A 23,120-nucleotide genomic window follows, 5' to 3' on the forward strand; every position below is an offset into this window, starting at 1 on the left:
ATATTATGGTTTGCTGAATGTGTTAATCTCTCTTAGAAGATTCTGAAGTCTATGCCTTTTCCAGTTTTATACTTCTGGTGCCTAGCATGGTATGTGCTACATGATAGATTTTCAGTAAATATTCCATGAATGAACGGGAAGGCTTCTGGAATAGCATCCTAGTCTTTTGTAGCTTGACCTTGGTCAAGTCATTGCACTCTGGGGATCAAAGTTTCCTCAGCCCTAAAACAGATGTTTTTTGTCTTTCTGTGCCTCCTACTACAGACTAGAAATACTTGGCTGTAGGGTGGTACCAAAGGTTGAGTAACTTGCGAGAAATTTTCTCCCACATAGAATTTCTTAGAAAGGAGAAGGGGGAAGGAACTAGCATTTATTATGTGACTTAAATAATCAACTTTGTAGTCACATGTGAGATCGGATGCTATTATTCCAATTTTATAGATAAGAAAAATGAGCTTCAGAGAGGTACATAATTTGCCCAAGATCACACAGTCAGTCAACGGTTGGGTCAGGATTCAAATCTAGTTCTACTGACTTTAAAAGCCCATTTATTTGCCTTTACGCACATGATCCCACCTGTTTACATTCTGATAAGAAAGAAAACTAGTTTGCACTGAGGGTAGGATATATTCTTTCCATTTTGTGCTTCTTTTCTTTATAATTTGAATCAAGGAAAAATGTGGGAGATTCTTGCTGGGAATGTATTCCCTAATTGCATTTCATCTGCTTAAGCTCCATGAAGGAAGTTGAAATTGAGGGCATGCCAAAAAAAGGAAAAGACACCGTGTGGCAAATCATAAGCAAGATGACACTACCACCTGGACAATACCGGTGGAAAAACAAGAAAGTGACAGGACAGCCCTGGTCAGCTGGAAAGAGAGCCAAGGCTGTTTGCCTGATAGGAGCAAAAGGAGGAGGTCAGGTCATGGTCACTGACATAAGAAATGACAAGTCTGGGATGGTTTCACAGGAAAAGTACCATAAGGTTCTCCTCATCCTGTGGTATATTATATGGTGAGATGCCATGGCATATGCTATGATGGGCACAGACCACTGCATTAGAACGTCTGTCTATCTATCTATCTATCTATCTATCTATCTATCTATCTATAGTTTATTTATTTTTGAGAGACAGAGTGCAAGCAGGGGAGGAGCAGAGAGAAGGAAACACAGAATCCGAAGCAGGCTCCAGGCTCCCAGCTGTCAGCACAGAGCCCGATGCGGGGCTCCAATCCAGGGACCGCAAGGTCATGACCTGAGCTGAAGTCCGACACCCAAAAGATTGAGCCACCCAAGGCGGCCCTCTTTGTATTTATTTAAAAAAATTTTTAAATGTGTATTCAGTTTTGAGACAGAGGGAGACAGAGTGTAAGTGGGGGAGGTGCAGAGAGAGATTGGGAGACACAGAATCCAGAACAGGCTCTAGGCTCTGAGCTATCATCGCAGAGCCCAATGTGGGGCTCGAACTGGGGAATGTTGAGGATCAGGACCTAAGCCAAAGATGGATGTCTAACCAACTGAGCCACCCAGCCACCCCTCTTTTTTTTTTTTTTAAGTTTATTTAGTTATTTACAGAGAGACAAAGACAGCGTGACTAGGGGACGGACAGAGAGGGAGAGAAAGGATCCCAAGCAGGCTCCATGTTGTCACCGCAGAGCGTTACTCGGGGTGTGAACCCATGAACCATGAGATCATGACCTGACCAGAAACCAAGAGTCAGAGGCTTGACCTACTGAGCCACCCAGGTGCTCCCTAGAACTTATATTTCTAATCTAATGTTAGATCTATTTAAGAACTATTCTTTAGACTTTTTACTGCTTGATTTTATCAGGTTAACTTTCTATGTAACATTTTTAAATGTTATGAACGGAATAATTCTAGGGATCTGTGTGTTAATGAGGTCAAACTGCCCCACACAATCATAGGAGCAGTGTAGGACGGATTTGTATCTGCTCTCTACAGGAAACCTGAAGCAGGTTGATGAGGTATTTGACAGAAAATGTAAATGGTTTCTGTAATGCCCAATTTTCTTCCTGCTACCTTACCTTAGGTCTCCTCAAAAGTTACATATTAATTCACTATACTCAGGTAACCTTCCAAGCTTTTAAAATAACATGTCTTCAAATAGAAGTTTTAAAAATATAAATTGGACGGGAAGAAAGGGAGAGGAGAAGCTCCCATAAGTTTTATATGTGTAAGAAACCAGGTGGCCAAGGGTCAGCCAACCAACATTGGTTAAATGGCACTGGCTCGGCCTGGGATAAACCATATTAAGCTAGGGAATTTTTCTTTGCACTTTAGAAAAGAATATTCACCATCAGAATCTTTGTTTCTGACATAATTCTTCAATGAAAGGGACCAGGGCTCCTCAGAAAAATAGGGAATTCTAAGACTGGCATTCTAAGTTGAGCCCAGAGCAGCCTGAGGTGCCAGAAAGCAAGGAAGCACTCAAAGAAACAAAACACAACCATTGTTGGGGGCATGTTAAAGAAACACAGGAGCCAAGTACAGAGCTCCCACTGGGCAAAACCAGAACAATTTGAGCAAATAAATAAAGTAGTATTGGATTAGAGCCCAAAGTACAAAATAAATATCCATGAGTCCATACTGATATAGATAAATGACTTAATAAATAAATAAAGGGAGAGAAGAGACAAATCTCTTATGCAGATGAGTTCCAAATTATTTATGTAACACTTTTCTGTCTAGGAGGAGGAGCTTAACTTCCCTCTCCTGAGTGCAGGCAATGCAGAGTAACTTCCTTACAAAGGGCACACTGTGGGGGCGCCTGGTGGCTCAGTCAGTTAAGCGTCCGACTTCAGCTCAGGTCATGATCTCACTGTCCGTGAGTTCGAGCCCCGCGTCGGGCTCTGTGCTGACTGCTCAGAGCCTGGAGCCTGTTTCAGATTCTGTGTCTCCCTCTCTCTGACCCTCCCCCATTCATGCTCTGTCTCTCTCTGTCTCAAAAATAAATAAACGTTAAAAAAAATTAAAAAAAAAAAAGGGCACACTGTGGAAAGGGAGTCAGAGGAGAGGAGTAACTTTACAATGGAGAAATCTGACAAGGACTACCTCAGCCAAGTGATGAAGGTCAGCACCAACACTGATAGGTCTTGTTTATAGGATGTACAATTTTGTGACTTAAGGAAAATGGAATTTCTTCTGTGGTTTTCCCCCTTAAATCCCATGCCCTGTATAATCATGAGAAAAATACCAGACAAATGTCAGTACAGAGCATCGTACAAGGTACCTGACCAGTACTTCTCAAAGCTGTCAAGATCAGCAAAATCAAAGAAAGTCTGAGAAATTGTCACAGCCCAGAGGAGCCAAAAGACATGCCACTTAAATATAATGTAGTATCCTGGATGGGATCCTAGAACAGAAAAAACTGAGATAAAAAGTAAGGAAAGCAGGGAGCACCTGGGTGGCTCAGTTGGGTAAGCATCTGACTCCAGCTCAGGTCATGATCTCAGGGTTCATGAATTCAAGCCCTGCATCAGGCTCTCTTGCTGTCAGAGTGGAGCCTGCTTAGGATCCTCTGCTCCTCATTCTCTGCCCCTCTCCCACTTGTGTGCACTCTCTCCCTCTCTCAAAAATAAATAAACATTAAAAAAAAAAAACTAAGGAAAACAAACTACAGACTTTAATTAATGGCCACACTAATATTGTTTCGCTAATTATAACAAATGTATCATACTAATATAAGATGTTAACAATAGGGGAATCTGGGTATAATGTAAATGGGGAAAAAGAAACCCAGAATATTTGTGAAGTTTTTTTCTAAGAGGTAGTGGGCAGATTGTGGGATAAATAATGGGATAAGGAGCTGGACGCTAAAAGGATCTCTCACTTTTTATTCATTCGATTCAAAAGCTCTTACATTGCAAATGTATAATTAAGAAAGTAAATCAAAATTAATTTTTCGAGATTTGTTCAGAAGTATTTGCTAGCTGGTAATCTGAAGGGGTGGGTGTTTCCTAGGACATAAGGAGGCAAGATGCTTTTATCATGAATTGGAACCAGAACTGTGACATCACCAATGTCGAGTATTTATAGAATGTCTACAGAGTCTCACTGCATTGTATGGGTGTGGTGGCTAGTCCACAAACATGGCCACCATTAACTCTTCCCCTCCTGTATGTACGTTGTTCCTCTCATCAAGGGGTGGAACTTACTTGCCTTCCACTTGAATCTGGGCTGTCTTTATCACTGACTTTACCCCATGAATACAGTAGAAGTGACTTTCTGAAACTTTTAATTGTAGGCTTTAGAAAAAAACAGCAGAGTCCATTTCCCATCTCTTGAAACCAGCCTTCAAACTATGAGAAACCTAAGCCAAGTGGAGAGCCTACCTGCCTGCTTGCCTTCCTTCATTTTTCCTTCCATTTTATGTAATAGTGTTCACTGTAAAATTCTAAGATTATTAAAGTATTTTAAGAACAAGAGAAAAAGTTTGCCATTCTCATCCCTTCCACACATCTATCCCAATCCTTTAGAAGTAACAGTATGATAGTTATTTAGATGTGCGTGTGTGCGTGTGTGTGTATGTGGGTGTGTGCCCGCGTGGGCACGTGTGCATGCATGTGTTTATAAAACATTTTGGAATCCTTGTGTGGTGATTGCTAGGCCTCTGGTAGCATTCTTCTCTTTGAGAATGACTCAAGATATGGAAAGGTGGGTCTGTGGAATATTCCACACATTTTCTGCCCTTCCTGGACATGGCTAAATGATCCCAGAATGGACATGCGATCTAAGCCAAGATGGTGATATTATCTCTGTCCCATGGAGTATCAGGGAGTCCGGGAGTTGGGAGCTGGGCCACTTCAGTGGTAGAAGAGATGTGTATACTGAGGAGAAGATATGGTTCTGGTTCATTTCTTTCCCATTCCTGAACCTAAGCGGTCCAACATTAGCCACCAATCCATTAGCTATCTCAACACTCATCCAAAACACAATTTTATCTTATCTTTTGCTCAAGCTAGACAAAGCTAGCTTTTGTTACCTGCAATCAAAAAATCTTAGTGTATATATGTACACAGAGAGTATTTCTAAAATGGGATCATAGAATTCATTACGTTCTAAAGCTTCTGGTTCTCCCTTTGTACTATGCGTCATGAACGTTATTTTACATATTCCTTTTAGAGATGGCATTTTATGTATGGAGGTCCTGTAGTCTGTTTAGTCATTTTCCTTTTGGTTGGTTATTTCGAGTAGTTTTGCCATGAACAACATGGCAAAGATGAGCGCAGATGGGATTACGAGAAGCTGAAGGAAGAGGACGTGGCTCCTTTCTTCTCTACTCTTAACTGCAATCTGTCTGCCTCTCCTGAGACAAACAGCTTTAGGAGGCTCTAGGTTTTGTAAAAATTCCAGCAAAGAGAATTTTGTATTTTGGTGACGGGCGAGGCCAGCTGGAGAATCCTTTTTGCCCACAGTCTCCATCCCTGGGAGCTTTGTGCGAAGCAAGGAAGACTGTGAAGTCTTTGGCCTCAGAGGTCGGTGGCCCTACGGGGTCAATGATTTTGGTCCTACGTAAGTGGGTCACATTTCTTTGGTTCCCAAGAGACCTAAAGGAAACTGACCCAGTAGGCAAAGTCCTCCTTCCTCCGGAGGCTAGGAGAGTGCAGGACTCTGGGGGAGCAAACATGCTTCCTCCAGGTGATCTACGAGGGGCCTTCTATACTGCCTCATAGGAGAAAAGACTGCTCCATCTTGCAGAGATGCTGCCCCGAAGACCACCACGCAACCAGACAAGATCTTCAGGGAGTGAACAAAAGCGACAGACACACCTCCCAGGTGGCCTAGCAGTCGGAGAGAAGAAAGCTGCTCAGGTCAACCAGAACACATCCACTAAAGTCAAGCTTCTGGAAGAGACAGCTGGAAATTTGACCACAGGAAGAGCACTTCAGGAGGTGCAAGTAATTGTGTGTGTGCGTGCGCGCGTGCACACACACACACACACACACACTTTCTGGGGCTAAAAACATGGTTTCCCATCTACACACTTTGCTAGACAAACTGAAGGAGAGTTACTGATGGTCTGGCAAAACAAACTGAAGAGTCATCTCAAAACACAGAGCAAAAATTACAGAGAGGAAAATCATTAGGGAAGAGTAAGAGACTTGGAGGGGGCATCAAGGGTACCTAACCAGCAAATAATAATAATAGGTGCTCCAGAGGAGCTAAAGGAACAGATGGAGGAGAGGCAGTAATTAAACACATTCGAAGAACATTTCCCTGCAATGAATGAAAATCTGAGTCTGCAAATTGAAAGGGCTCACCAAGTTCCAGCCATGATTAATGAGAAAACATACACATTTAGGCATATCCTGCTAAAATTCCTGAATTCTAAGGATTCAAAAAAATATCACATGCTTCTAGAACAGCAAAAAAAAGTTATCTACAAAAGAAAATGAGTAAGACTCCCATAGCACCTCTCATTGGCCGTATAGACAACTAGGAGGCAAAACAGCAGCCCAAGAATCCTATCTCCCCAAATTCTCATTCACTTAACTCGGTGGGCGAGGGTGTTTATGGACGTGCCAGAATTCAGAGCATAGAGATCCCATGTAATTCACTGACCCCCACTATGGCGAAGAACAGAATCTCTTAACTCTAATGTACATCACCTGAGGATCTTGTTAAAATGCAGATTCCAGTTCAGCAGGTATGGGGTGGAGATCGGAGATTCTGCATTTCTAACAAATTCCCAGGTGGTGTCTATGCTGCTGGTTCCTATACCACAGGCATAAACTCTCAGGGTGACCCCTTGGGCCTGAATCTTTGGCTCTACCCCTTCCTGGTTGTGTGAAATTGTTCTTTAATTTTTCTATGCCTCAGTTTCTTCATCTGTAAAGCAGGGATAATGATAGTCCCTGCCTTATAAAGGTGTAAAAGTTAAGTGATCTAATACATGTAAACTTCTCAAACTGTGCCTGACATATAGTAAGCATTCAATAAATATTGGCTATTGACATAATGAAACATTCTCTGGGAATATGTGAGTGTGAAACAAGACGTTTTACAACAGAAGCAGCAGGACACAAAGGCCATTTTATTACTATAACCGAAAACACTGAATGAGCTCAGCAAGTCCTGGACACTGGGGTGGTGAGGGGAAGTGGTAACCCTGCCAAGGTCTCATCTGGGGAAGACAGAGGGGAGAGGAGGAAACATGTGCATTCAGAACTATTTTAGAGTTTATCCCGTGGGGATAATTGCTGGCTTGTTTTCAGATTAGCAGAGAAGATGTCTTATCATGAGCACAGGAGTAGAGAAGGTGCCTGTTAACAGGATATAAATGAATATTAGAATTTCCATATTAACACAGGAAAATAAAATGGACTGGACAGAAAATTCATCAAACCAGCAAGAAAAAGAGAATAAAATCAAAGATTAATTTTAAGAATCTTGCAATAGGGGCGTCTGGGTGGCTGAGTCGGTTAAGTGTCCGACTTTTGGCTCAGGTCATGACCTTACGGTTCTTGAGTTCGAGCCCCTCGTCGGGCTCTGTGCAGACAGCTCAGAGCCTGGACCCTGCTTTGGATTCTGTGTCTCCCTCTTTCTCTGCCCTCCCCTGCTTGCTCTCCCTCTATCTCAAAAAAAAAAATAAACACTAAAAAAAATAATCTTGCAAGAAAATCTAGGAAATTGAAAGCATAATCTAAGGGCAAGGGAGACCTTCTTGATCAAGTCATGTTCTTGACACTTCCTGACACTTGTCAAGACCTTCTTGACACTTGCCCCACCCCAAAAGATCTGTTTGGGTAAAAATGGCAAATCTGGAAAATATTCATAAATACATGTAACTATAAGAGAGACTGGCGAGCTGTTCACAAAGCTGATTCCTTTTCTTCAAGGGACATACTTTTTTCCTCTATTATATTTTTACAGCTTTATTTATTGAGGTACAATTGAGGTATAATAAGCCACACTTGTTTAAAATGTAGTTTGATGAGCCTTGCCCTATGTATAATACCTGTGAGACCATCGCCACAATCAAGGTAAAGAAATATTCATCATCCCTGAAGGTTTCTTGGTGTCCCTTTGGAACCCACTCCTCACTCCCCACTCTGCCCCCACGGGCTTCCATGTACACTACATTTCTCAACCTTCCCGTAGGGTATGGCCAGGCCCCTAGGTACCAGCCAGAGAGACATGAGCAGAGGTGAGGACACTCCTTCGGGCCCAGTCTCCCATGTGTGAGCTGTTTTCTCCTCCCCTATATCCTGGCAGGACAGCCAAGGTGACCTGGGAAACCACTGCGGGAGATGGCAGGGCGCTTAACAGCCTGCATCTCTGAATGACTGCGGAGCGGAGTGCCCCATCCCATTGCCAACAAACCTCCCTTGTGTGAAACCACGATGTGAGTGTTCGTTGCAACGACTGGTATTACCTTAGCCAATACTATAATATTCACAGAGTTCCTACAGATTGACAAGAAATCATCAAACAACTAGGTGGAAAAGTGTTAAGAAGAATCAATTCACAAAAGAGCAAATCCAAATTGTGACCATACAAAACAAACGGAAAGCTGTGTACATACCCTTAAGTACGGAAATCTAAAGTAACGTATCAGACGAGCAACCATTAAAGAGACTAATCATACATACTCTCAGGGATGAAGTGGACAGGGTACTCAAACACTGGTGGTAAAAATGTGAGTGGTTACAGACTTTTTAGAAAATCAATCTGGCCGCATGTACTAAAATAATAAATATAAATAGTCTTTGCTTTATTTAGTAGTTCCACTCCTGGGCGCCTATCTTAGGCAATAACAGAATGAAGACATGAGGATATCTATGTACGACGATGTTTATTGCAGATTGTGTATATGACAAAATCAAAAACAATGAAAACGCAACTGGAAACAGAAGGAACAACTATCCATAAAAGAATGATTGAATCATGGACCCTGTGGGAAGGTATGCTGTAAATTTGAAAAAAAATAAATTAGAGCTAAATCAGATAACATGTAGGGATTTTCATGAGATTTGTAGAGAAAAGAAAAATTTCCATTAAAAATCACCCAAACCTTCCAGTACATGTATATGTGTATGAAAATATGTTTGTGTGTATGCAAAATAAGCATGGAAAACTAAAGATAACATAAGGCATGAAAACATGGATTATAAGCATGGTTGGGAGGGGAGGTATGATAGGCTAACGGCCCCTCAAGATGTCTATGACCTAATCCTCAGAACCTGTGAGTATTACCTTACAAGGCAAATGGAACTTCACAGGAGTGATCAAATTATGGACCTCATGGTGGGAAAATTATCCTAGATTATCACCACAATGTCATCCAATGTCACCACAGGGGTCATTATAAGAGGGAGGCAGGAGATCAGGAGGATAGACGAGGAAAAGGCATTGGCATTGACAATGACATTGCTGTGATGCAGCCACAAGCCAAGGAAGGCTGGTAGCTACCCGAAGCTGGACAATGCAAGAAATAGATTCTCCTCTGGAATCTCCAAAAGGAATCAGCCCTGCTCGCACCTTGATTTTAGCCACATAAGACTCATTTCAACTTCTGGCCTGTAGAACTGTAAGCGAAAAAACTTCTGTTTTAAACTACTGCATTTGTGGCAATGTGTCACAGCAGCAATAGGAAATGATGTTGGGGAAGGGTGTGTTAGGCAGTAATGACTGCCACCTAAATAATCCCCTCCCCTTGAGTGTAAGTGGAACCTGTGGATCTGGTAGGATAGCACTCCTGTGATTATGTTACGGGGCAAAAGTGAAGGGATTTTTGAAGGTGTGATTAGGTTTGGCTTTGAGTTCATCAAAAAGGATGCTATCCTGTAAGAGCATGATTTAATCAAGTCAACTTTTTTTTTTTTTTTAATGTTTATTTAGTATTGAGAGCAGAGAGAGAGGGAGACACAGAATCTGAAGTAGGCTCCAGGCTCCGAGCTGTCAACCCAGAGCCTGACACAGCTCAGAGCCTGACTCAGAGCTCAAACCCATAAACCGTGAGATCATGACCTGAGCTGAAGTCAGATGCTTAACCGACTCAGCCACCCAGGCACCCCTTAAGTCAACTCTTTAAAAAGAGGGCTTAGGGCTTCCCTGAGATCAGAGATGTGGGAAGCAGCTGAGACTATTTCTCCTGCGAGCCTTGTAGAAGTGCTCCATGAGTTCTACAGCCACAGGAAAGGGGCTCTATCAACAATCACATGAAATTAGGAGGGGAACCTGAATCTTGAATGAGACCGTGACCCCCCAAAGACACCTTGACCGCAGCCCTGTGAGACCGTAAGTAGAGGATCCTGCTAAGCCATGCCCAGACTCCTGGCCAAGGAAACTTGGAGACAATAACTGTTATTTTAAGCCCCTGAGTTTGTGATCATTTCTTACACAATAGAAAACTAATACAGAGGGTGAAAATAGACAACAAAGAAAAGACCAAGGGGAAGAAAGAAGTCACTGCACTAAAAAATAATATTGATTATATTTATAATCATGATAAACTGAATGGACGCATATAAAGTAAAAATGAATATTTTAAAAGTAAAAAAAAAAATCCCTGATACACATTTGGAATTTTTAATTGTAGAATGAATTTAGAAGAATATGGGGGAGTTGCGTGAGAATGAGAGGAAAAGTGTGGAGGTATTGGTGCTGCTGTAAGTTGAGAGATGAGAAAGATATAGAGGGAAAGGATCTGAAGAAGTTTAGCTGTGTCTGACAAGTGGAATCCCTTGGATGCCTATTTGGGAGGTTTCAATCGAGATTTTCAATGTAGTCAATAATTTGGCGACGTCAATATTTCATTTGGCTGTAAGATAGTGCTAAAGCTGTCCGGAAGGTGGTTCCTCTTTCTACAGATTATGCTCCCTAAAACTCTTTATGGCTCCCCATAGCCCTCTGGAAAAAGCCCACACTTCTTAGTAGGACTTCTCAGGCTCTTATCTTTGGCCCAACCTGTGTGTACAGAGCTCTTTACACATATTTTATTTATTTATTTTTAAAGTTTTATTTATTTATTTATTTATTTATTTATTTATTTATTTATTTATTTATTTTTAACTTTATTTGAGAGAGAGAGAGCGCATAAGTTGGGGAGAGGGACAGAGGGGGAGAGAGAGAGAGAGAGAGAGAGAGAGAGAGAGAGAGAGAGAGAGAGAATGAGAATCTCAAGCAGGCTCCATGCTCGGCATGGAGCCCAATGGAGGGCTCGCTCTCACAACCCTGGGATCATGACCTGAGCCTCAATCCAGAGTCAGAGGCACTCAACCCGCTGAGCCACTCAAGTGCCCCAGAGTTCTTTACATTGCAAGGTCACATGGTTACCCTTTAAAAAAGTTGCAACACTACTGTTATACCTATACGAAGCCATCGTATAGGGGTATATCAGTAGGATGGATTCTTACAGTGGAATTGCTGGATGAAAGAAGAGGCACATTAAATTTTGATAAAATCTTTATATTTTCAAGCTTGGTCTCCAAAAAAAAAAAAAAAAATCCTGTACCAATCTATAGTCTGCTCCACATAGGGTATGAGAGAATCCATTTCCCCATATCTTGTTGTAACATCATGAATATTTATAACACCATTTATCAGAATTCCTTTTACTTTTTGCCCATCAGGCAACAAATGGTGGGAGCACACTTTTCTGATATGCATCACCCACTTGTATTATTTCTCTGAATTGTCTGTCCCTAACCTTCCAATCTGAAATGGTTGTTCCCAAATGAAAGGCAAACCATCTTCTATGGGACCTAATGGTAAAAAAAACCTTTCCCCTTCCAGCAGTATCATTATGGAGCAGTGAAGGACTGAGTATCGCACCATCAAAGCTATTCTGTTACTCTCAAAAAGCTGCCTTGGGAAAGCACTCTGATGAGTAAAACAGTAAAAATATTCCTGCCTACTAAGGTATGTGATGCAACACAAATGAATCATTAAAATCATTGTAAGAGGCTTTCATTTAAGTATATAAAAGTCAGGAGGGAAAATTTTTTCAGGGTTTGCTACAGTAATCTACACCAACTTAACGTCTTCTCTCTTACTTGGTTCTTAGGCATTGCCAAATTTATCTTGTTCTCCTGCGTCACTCTACTAACTTTTAAAGGAGCTGGATCTATATTATTGAAGCTCTATTGGGTAAATTTTAGTTACCCTTATCTTCAAGATCCCTAGCTAAGTCATCAAGGATAGCTCACTTCATTCACTCATTCCACCATTCATTCACTCATTCAAAATCTACTTAGCATGGATTTTGCATTAGGCATCCTGTAAGACTGAGGACAGTGATAAATATACTGACATATACTCTCTTTTCATGGATTTGCAGTTTAAAGGAGAAGTTAGTTCAATAAATAGACCATCATTATATAGTACCATATGAGAGGAAGTTCAGATATTTGGAAGTGACTGACTTGGGATGGGCATAAGAGAGTTGTTCCAAGCAGAGGAAAACAGTATCTATTGTCAAAGAACTATCATCATCATCACATGCCATTATCTATGCGTGCACATCCAGGCATGGAATAAGTCACAGATTCTTGTGCAAATTTTAAAAACCTTGACACAAAATTTCAGGAATGTATTCAAAGTTTCTATTTCACTAGAATCTCTGCCCCTGCCAGTCAGGGAAGAGTTTTACCAGGATTGCTGGAAGCAATTGCCCGTGCTACAATCATTCATTTGACGTTGGAGAGCATCTTCACCATACCTGGTATGTGCCAGGCATTATGAATACCTAGCTGCATAAGACACCATTGCAAGTCTCAAGGATCAACAGTCTCATGAGGGTGGGAGAGGAGATAGACAAATAACTATACTTGTAATTCATCATGATAAGTACTATGGAAAAAGAAGTATGTGCATTATAAGGTGAGCATAAAAGGACGGAATGAATTTACTCCACCAGGGAGCTGGGGAAGGATTCATAGATCTTGATGAGTAGATGTCTACCAGGAAGTCAAATTGGGGAAGGTTTTAGGCTTTTTTGTTTTTCACAGAAAGAATACAAAGGCTGAAAAGGAATAATATATGCAGGAAGAATTAAGAATGTGGTTGTGGCCAGAGAACAGGATACATGGTAGGCAGTAGAAAAAAAGGGAAAGATGAACAATATCCAGTTGATGAGGGCCTGGCCTGGGTGACTAAGTCTGGCAATAACGTCTGGACTACTATCACCAAGAGGGGTAATGGTGTTACACCGGGAATGTCATGGTAACCTAGCATTTATGCAATGGGGGACTTATTTTCAGAGCCTACTCCAAAGAAGAAGTAATCCTTAAAGACAAAAGAAGTTTAATCCACTCTTTCCTACCCCCTCCCCCATTATAATGCAATCCAAATAATGCAATCTCCCAGGGGTACTGCATATCCAGGAAAGTCCAGAGACAGATTTACCTAAGATCAACCATTCCTGAGGCTAATGTTCAGAAGCTAGGGATGATCCGCCAAAGCTATAACAACCTGAGGTAAAAGGTGAACATCCCAGCACAGACACTCTAGGAATCAAACAGTGAAGCACACAGAGGAATATTGTTAAAGGTTATTACCAGTGTCTTAGTGAGGATTAACTAGAGATAAATAGAACAACCCATTATAGATTGCCTTTGCAGTTAGCTGAATGTGATAGAGTTCTCATTTCAGAGTATGGCTTTGGTCAACATCTTTTGCCACCTTCATACGTTCCAAAGTTAAAGAACCCCTCTGGGTATGGTTTTGTATGTAGATATCTCTACTGGGCAGACAGAGAAGAGTTCAGTGTCCAGAGTGAACAAAACCAGACAACAACGCCACCATCCAGAGTGCTGTCTGGATGTGTTACCTGACACACCAGCCTTAGCAGTTGGGACTTCTTTCTTCAGACCAGAGATTCCAGTGACTAGCAGTGAATGGGGTACTCAAATCCCCTTGGACCTTAGGGTAACTAGGCAAGACCTGGAACAATCATAGTCCTGGGCTCTTTGCTGCAGACACAAGTAATCTCTTCCATTTAGATCGATGTGAGCCTAAAAATATTACCATTTCCTGGGTGTTGGTAGGTGAAAGAGCGTTCCTGCAATGGGCAGCAATAATGAACTCTGGTCATTATCCCTCTACACCCTGAAATGTGGTCACCTCCAACTCGAAGCTTTGGATGCTTCTCTGGCATCTTCTGGATGCCAAAAAAAAATATGCTTGTAATATAGAAGACCTGGGCCCTTCACACTGGAATAATGAAGATGGATTAGCAGGCAGGATTGAGAGCAAGGAGGTGAAGTCATCGTTAAATTACCCTTTGAGATGCAATTACGTGAAAGATAGTGAATAGCTGCTATCCATCTCTTCTTAGAAATGAAATGGACTCGGGCTTGAACTGCAGCCTGAGGAATTAATGTTAGATAAAAGGATGCAACAGGACCACTTCATACTCCCTAGTCGCTCATGTTTACATGTTTGTGTAGTTGTCATAGTCCGCTTTGATTTGGAGTCACCAGTGTCATCATATGCCATGCTCATTCATTTCTGTATCCACAATACCTAGTACAGTGCCTCATACAGAGTGGGCTCTCAGTAAATATTGCATTGCATTAACTTGTTAAGTGATGGTGCTCAGGGGAGACAGGCCAATGTTCTTAAAAGCTGTTTAATACAGAACAGGTGCTTTCACTTGGAATATCTTAGGAATCATGGACCATGGAGCCGTGACGTATCCTCTGTTACTTCTTACTTCTCACATCCATGTCTTCCAAGTTCTCAACTGAGAAACTCACGCTCCTGTCCATGGAGGTAGTTGACTTACCAAATTTGCAAGAGTGAAATGTTATTGGTTAAGTTCCTTTGGAGCTTAAATCTATGAGATGTCCTTTAGTATAGATACTCTATAGTTGAAGATTTACTGCTCTGTTTGCTCCATGTTATGAATTCTTCAGTTGCAAGTTTTTTACACCCCTGTGCTGTCATCTTGCTTCTATCCTGGCTATACACCTTGCCTGGGCTGGACAAAGAACCAATTAATAAAGTGTTTTTTTTCCTGCTCTGTGAACTTTCCCATGTTGAGTGATAAAAGGGCAAAAAGGGAAAACACTGTCTTTGCTGCTTGTCTGAATTTAAATAATCTCGTAGCTTTACTAAGACTTCTTTAAAAATGAATCACTGGCAGCGAATAAAACTCTAATCTGCATATAATGCCACAAGTATTAAAATTCACTATCCAGTCAGTGGATTTTAAAATGCAGTCAGGGTCCTGGCAAGGAAGAGGTGACACACTCTAAGTATAACTGAGGAGAGTTTAATGAAAGGATTATTTCACAACAATAGGCTGGAGTTATGGGAACCAACAAGACATGGTGAAGCATTCAGGGACGAGTCACAATGGGGAGCTGCTACTATCCATAGAGTTGGAAGGGCAAAGTGACAGACCTGGTGAAAGCTGAGCCCTGGTACAGAGGCTGCCTGGCAGCAGCTGTGCTCTTAAGTAGAGGAACACAATTGCCAAACCGAAACCCGGCAGGGGATAAATCACCCACTCTCTTTCCTCCTGCTCTCCAATCTCCTGATGGTGGTTCCCATTGGCCAAATCCAACTGGAGGTTCCCAGGGATCTGTTTCCGGGGATGTAGGACGTGGCAGGGGGCTTGGGAGAGAAGGAAGAATAGTTTTGGAAGGTCAAACAAAGAATACACAGCCACTCACTGCATCAGTTGGGGTTCAACAGGAACAAATGGCAACGCTTAGTTAGAATAATTCATTAAGAGTTCATTTACAAGAGGTCTATTTACAAAAATGTGGGCAGGCCAAGGGAACCAAAAAAGATTATGCAGTAACCTGGAGTTACTTGCAGTGGAGCTGTTACCATCTAAGGATTTTGGTACTGATTCCAATGTGTGGGTGTTTTCCCCATGCCACCAAGCAATTCTTCACCACCAGCAGAGTGTCCTACAATTCAACTCAATTCTGACACCGTCTACCAAGGGATAACATCAGATTGCAGAGGTTAAAGCTCAGTCCTACAAAACTGCCCCACTTCAGATGCTAATCACAAGTCTAGTTTGTTACCTGTGCTTCTACTGATTGGCTATAAATCTGAGGTTCCCACAATCCCCTCCTTGGGTTTGATTAATTTGCTAGAGCAGCTCGCAGAACTCAGTCAACCAGTTTACTCACTAGATTACTGGGTTATTACAAAGCATATTAAAGGATGCAAATGAATAGCCAGGTAAAGAGATACATAGGGGGGAATATCAAACAAGGGAGCCTCTGTCCGCATGGAGTTTGGGGCCCAGCTCAGCGGCACATGGAAGCGAAGTGCTGATTCACCAACCTGGAAATACTCCAAATCCTTTTATTTTGGGTTTTTATGAAGTCTCTGTTACACAGGCATGCTTGATTAAATCACTGGCTATTGGGGACTGAATTCAATCTCCAGCCCCTCTTCCCTCCCAGAGACCAAAAATGATATATTATATACATAGGCATATGTATATACAAATACATATATGTTATATATGTACATATCCATATACATGTACATACACATATATATAATAAATCACAATATCATACCACCCAGCCTCATGGAGACAAGGGGAGAACACTGATATCAGAACCCAAAGGAGAGTGTGTATAGAGGTTGCCTCAGAGGAGCAGTGAGCTTTGGTGAAGGAATACAACCAGCCTAATGGAGGGCCAGGGGAGTAAAATGCTGACCTCTCCCTACCCCAATTCTGCCTTCTGGGCTTCCAGTAGGACTCCCTACTGGCCCAAACAAACTGGAGACCAAGGCAAGGGAGCTCTGGGGATATGTCCATATGGTCAACCTCTAGGCAGAAAGTAGGATGGAGAAGGGTGAAAAGTGAATCTGGAGAGGTAAACCAAAGATATCTGGCATAGCAGTTTTTAACTAAGTCACTCATTAACTTCCTTCTTTCCTCCCTCCCTCCCACTAGACTTTACTAATCTTTGTACCAAATACGGTGCTAAATGCTCTTATGTAAAATTAACCCTTAAAATTTCTCAGGCAGGGAATATTGCCTTTCACTAAGCAAGCATCCTCTATCACGTTGACCTCTCAGCATTTTCCAACTTTTTTAATACAAGGGTCTCCTTTTAAAAAATAAAACTTCACAGGAACTCTAAGCAGTATTTACTAGTGGAAATTAAAAAAATGTAAATTTACATTTCTTTACTTTTAGATTAACCAAAGAGAACAGTAACAAGATTTTTGATTAATGCAAAGATTTGAAATCAGTTTCTCTGGCCTACATTGGCATCAGCAACTGCCAATATTGATGTACTTACCTGAAACAGAGTTTGACAACCACTGCTATAAATGACTGGGAAAACAGGAAGCTTCCATTTTCCCATCCTACAACTCAGTGAGGCCTTCTTTTTGTAATCAAAATCTGACGACTAGAACACATGAGATAGGACTGACAGCTACACTTTTCCAGCCACCTGGCCAGGAAATATCTCATCTCTCTGAAAACTCATTCTTTACGCCTCAGTTATCAAACACTTTGGAGCAGCTTAGCCCAGGAAATGAAGGCTCTTGTTAAAAACATGGAGATTTAGGAAGCCAGGACCGTGATTAACCATGTTGGCATGTTGCCAAATGAGCAGTTAACCACCAGGGCTGGGAAAACAAGTGCCGATTAGTAATCCCTGGGTTTACAAAAGGGGTTTTAGACCCAATCCTAACAAACCACTGTGACCGACTAGAAAATCCCTAACCTATTGTAGCTGTGACTGTGCTGCCTTTAAAAAAAAAAAAAAAAAGTATTAGTCTAATCAAAATTTATTCATCACTACCTCTACTTGTAAAAAAAAAAAAAAAAAAAACCATACAATGATTTATATTTAAATTTAGCAGCCTGGAAATCTCCTAGATGCTCTCTATAAAATGAAATTAGACTTTGAACCTACTCATGAGGTTTCTAATGATCAATGTTTATTTTAATCTCAGTGAGCTATCCCAGAAAGAATGCTGGTTCTGAAGTTGATCAGAATCGGTGTACCAGTTTTTGAATGCACTTGAGTTCAGGAAGCAGAGTACCAGACTTACACTGGCCCAAACTAGCCTTTTTACTTTCATCCAATTACTAGAAGTCTGAAGGGAAGCAGTTGCTGCCTGTGGTTGAGGGGCTTGACCATGAGGGGCCACATATCTGCAGTGTTCCTGGCCTTCCTCTTTTACTCATCACTTTGTGGTAACCCAATATCTGTGAAGGAAAAAGGGACATGAGGGAATGCGTTGGTGTTGGTGATGTTGGAGGGGGGTTGGGGGAATGACACCTTCTGTCCGGGGAATTGTTGAGTCTGGGGACTTGGTGATGTGATGACACTCAGCACATGTGTCCCATAGGCAATTAGAGATACAGAAATGGATTTGAGGACAGAAATCAGAGTTAAGGAGGATGAATTAGGAGTGAGAAGGCAGGAGGAGTCTAAACTGAGAATTTAGGGGAAGACTTTCTTTTCAGAACTAAGAGAAATGCTCTCTCTGTAAATGGGTGGTCTGAAGGGGAGGTGGTGCAGGTGTAACAATTCAAGTATAGCAGCCTCATTAAAGGGGGAAGAGAGGTCCTCTGGAGGGAGGGGGTTGGGGCCACACTGAGTGACTGGATTGGAAACAACTGTAGGGCCATACAAAGGCTTCAGAAATCTGGCTCTGCTAGTAGAATGATAGAACTTGTCATGATTCAGGTCTGCAGATTTCCAAAGTTTCTATAGCAGCAGTTCAAGGCCTAGGAGTGGAAACAGAGCTAGAGGACATGGATGACCCAAGGCTGGTAATGGCCATGGGGTGAGAATGTCATGAGTGTTCATGATGACCAGGTAGAGGAGGCTGACTAGAACCCAGACCAGGAAGAGAGAACATTCAGAGAGTCAACCCTCTATGATTAAGCCTTGGGCTCTTTTTTTTCCTGTACTCATTATCCCTGAGGTTCCTCTTCCTATAAAACCAAAGGCATGATCCCAGAGGTAGATTAGTTTCCAAGAGAAAACAGTCAGTCAATGGATAGTAGGTCACAATTATAAAGAAGTTAGCCTGGGGGCACCTGGGTGGCTCAGTTGGTTAAGTGACTTCCGCTCAGGTCATGATCTCGCAGTTTGTGAGTTCGAGCCCCATGTCAGGCTCTGTGCTGACAGCTCAGAGCCTGGAGCCTACTTCAGATTCTATGTCTCCCCCTCTCTCTACCCCTCCCCTGCTCACACTCTGTGTCTCTCTCTCTCAATAATAAATGTTAACAAAATTAAAAAAAAAAAAAAAAAAGAAGTTAGCCTGGCTCCAGGTTCTAGCAAAAGGCTTGTGTAATAGAACTTTAGGCCCAGATCCCAGATCACTTTTGAGGGGTTAATTCTCAGTCTTGCTCGACTGAGATATTTCCTCTTATTTTGATACTTTGTCTCTTATTCTTGCATATTTAAGAATGGAGCTCTTCAAACCTCCCCTCTCCTATGAGAGGGTTTTGACTTAGAAGGAGGACATGTTGGTACCTCCTTTAAGAGGTCCCTTCCTACCTAATTTCAACCAACAGAGGCACTGATGTAGAATTAGCCACCCTCTTGTCATAGGATGGTCATCTACATTTCTGTGGCCTTCCAGAGTCATCCTGGGTTCCTGGGGAAGTTCCTTTTATTCCTGTAGCACCACAGGAAGAAGTGGGGGACCAGTGAATTAAGAGTGATTGAAGGATCTATTGTGGGCAGACATTTAAGTCCAAGAAAAGTAGTGGGGCATGGTGGGAGAACACCAAGAATGCCAAGTGTGATTTCTAAACTGGTGAGATCAAATGATAGATCTTTTGTCTCCCCACATCTTCGCTTGAAGAAAGAACTTCTCCTTTAACCTTCCCTGTAGGAAAGAAAGATGGTTTCTCTAGTCTCACAGAATTTTAGGCTCTTAGTATTGGAAAGTTGTCTACTGGTCTGATCCAGGATGTCACCCAGTGCAGCAGGCACTGCTGAGACTGCCTTGGCAGCTGGCTGTTGGATGTTTCCTCAAATACTCCCAGGAATAGGAACTGATTACTTGGTGAAATAGTTTGTTACTTTCTGGACACGCCTGATCCTTAGACAATCGTTTCTGACATGGGATTGTCATTTGCTTCCCTAGAGCTTCCATTTACTTGTCTCAATTTTACTCTCTGGTATCTCATGAAGTAGATATTTTCCATCTCTCAGATAAGGGTCTTTCCAATGTTTGAATGCTCCTCAGGTTCACACTAATACTTTCGTTTTTTATTTTCTTGAGAGAAAACATCTCACACCATCCGTATCTTAGCTTCCCCTTCAGTGGCATGGCTTTGGGACTCCTCACTATGCTGGTCCTCATCTCTTAGTTGGTCATGTAAGCAGGAGGCCCCAGACCTGCACACATCAGTAGGATGTATGCTGACCAGGATGGAGAACAGTGGGACAACTCCCTCCTCTAAACTGGACACCCATGATACAACTACTATAGTCCAAGATTGTATTCTTCTCTTTGGTCCGATGAGGCTATAACCCCATCTTCTGGGATTTCAGTGTACTACCACTTAGCTCTGTTTTCTTCTTGTGGTTTTATAACTATAGGTATACATAAAACTTGTCATAAATTCTTTGTCTCTGTACTCTTGGGCTAAATTCTACATCTCTTTCTGATCCCTGGGAAATGTCTCATTACCAAGTGTCATGAGGTATCATCTCGGTTTAGTTTAGCAATATTTACTGAGTTATTATGAGGTACCAGGAATTATATTAGATGGTAAGGTTAGGAGAGAGGGTAAAAATGATTTAGGTTATGATTTATACCTTAGGGCAGCTTGCTGGCTAGAAGAAGACATCCACATAAACACACCATTACAATGTGATATAAGAAAAACTGAAACATAAACACAGTGGTTGTGAGGAACCAGATGAGGGACTTTTGGCCCAAATTGGAAATGCAGGGAAGGGTCCCAGAAAGAGAAACACCTTTAACATTAGAATTAGAAGATACTGGGAAGAATGTGGGAAGACAGAAAGGACAAAAAAGAGTAAATTCAATGAAGCAGGAAGCACGTTGGCATATGTGAGGAGCTACAGGCTATTTATTTGGCAGTACTAGAGCACCACATACCAGATAAGTAGGGCAAGGTCACTAAAAACCTTACTTTCCACCTTAGGCTTAATTCGGTTGGCAATGGGGAGATTTTGAAATGTTGCAAGAAGATAGGATAGTAATCAGATTTACCTTATTGGAAAGAATCGATTTTAAGATGGCTGATCTGAAGGCAGGCAAATGGGTTCGGAATACTTAGGTGTCTAAAGGGTTAGTTCAAGCAAGAGATGTTGAGAACATTAATGAAGATAGCAGTAGAAGGATGGGACAGAACAAGCAATGTAATGGGTACCCAATGTAATAGGTACAATTGGGAGGCCTATGGAAAGCCGTGAATAACAGAGAACAGAAATAACAGTAAAAATCCAGATTAACTCCCAGAAATATGGATAGGATGCCCAGGAGGATGGTGATACAACCAGCTGAGAGGGTGGAGGAGATGTCTGGGGAACCATGGGTTCAAGTTTAAATGTGTAGAACTTGAATCGTTTATTGAACATGCAGTTATAATCTCCAGCAAATAACTGGATCTATGGATCTGAATGTCATGGAGATACCAGGCTGGGAGATGAAGATCTTCAGTTCATCAGATGGAGATAAAATCATGAGAATAGATAAGCCAGGATAAGGAGAGTATATAAAGAAATAGCCATGAGACCAGTATGTGACTGTGAAGTACATCAATATTTAAGGCAGCTTTTACAAAAATGTTCAGCATGTTTTCTTTGGTTGACACAGTCAAATTTGGCTTTGTTGCCAACGTATAAAACTCAGAAAATTTTACCCAAAAATGAGGATATCCAGATTTTCTTAAAATCAGGAGCTCTGGACCCATTTCTGGGCTTGCATTTTCACATAACAACTTTCTACCAAAACTGAGTACTAGCTTCCCCTTTCAAACAGGATATATGTTCCCAGATCCTTTACAGTCTCCACTACTCCCCATTGTCTTTTTAAAACCAAGACTCCCATTAATCACCACCATGGTGCTTCTATTTCATATACTTGCTTCATTTATTTCTATCACTTGCCTGGCCCTAGTAGGTACTTGAGTTTTTAATTTCTAGCTTAAAAGGTCAGTAAAGCAAAATGATGCTATTACAGACTAAGAAGCACAGTCATAGAAATGGAAAGAAACCAGGAAAGAAATACTCCAGTTGCCAAGAAATTTCAAGAATAGAAGTTCAATAGTGTCAAGTACGATAAACAGGTCTAATAAAATAAGAAAAGTGCCTATTCGGTTTGTCAATGTGAAGAACATTAGAGATCTTTGCCAGAATCATTTCAACAGAGGGATGGATGATGGAAGTAAGATCTCACGGATGTGAGGAGTGAATGAGAAGTGAGCAAATGGAGAAACAAGTTAATTTTTCTCTTTCCAGAAACTTGACTGGAAAGGAAATCAGAGACCTATGCAGTATCCAGAGGCACTGAGAGGTATAAAGGGCCGAATAAGATTTTTCTTTTCCAGAAATGTCTTTGAACATATTTATGGATTATATGCAAAGAGCTAGTAGAAAGAGGGGTGCCTGGCTATCTCAGTTGGTAGAGTATACGACTCTTGATCTTGGGGTCATGAGTTCAAGCCCACACTGGGCATCAAGATTACTTAAAAAAAAAAAAAAAGAGTTGGTTGAAAGAAAAACTGGTGATATATAAGAGAGATGATAATGCATAGAAAAGGTGCCAAAGATTGGAGGGAATGAGATCAAGAGTATGGTCAAAGGGGTTGACTTTCAATTGAAAAAGGAACTCTTTATACCTATGAGTGGTGAACAAGAAAATGATGGGAGAAGGCAAATCTGTAATGCCAAATCATTTATCCAATCACATTCTTAATAAAGTAGTGGGAGGGTCATCTGCTAAATGTGAAAACTGTGGATGACAGGTAAAGATCTTAAGGAGAATGGTGAAGTGTCATCAGGTTTCTTGTGTGGGAAAGGGAATAGGGGCTCACTGACGACCATGAAAAGGGCTGTTCAGTGGCCCTGAGGGCCCAGTCAAGGCTGGAGGTTGGGAATTCTGTGGCACTAGTCTGGATGGTTAAGTGATTTTCTTTAGCCCTTGAGGAATATGTTCAGGTATGCAAT

Source organism: Panthera tigris, chromosome C2 (genome assembly GCF_018350195.1).
Source record: "Panthera tigris isolate Pti1 chromosome C2, P.tigris_Pti1_mat1.1, whole genome shotgun sequence".
NCBI classification, from domain to species: Eukaryota; Metazoa; Chordata; class Mammalia; order Carnivora; family Felidae; genus Panthera; species Panthera tigris.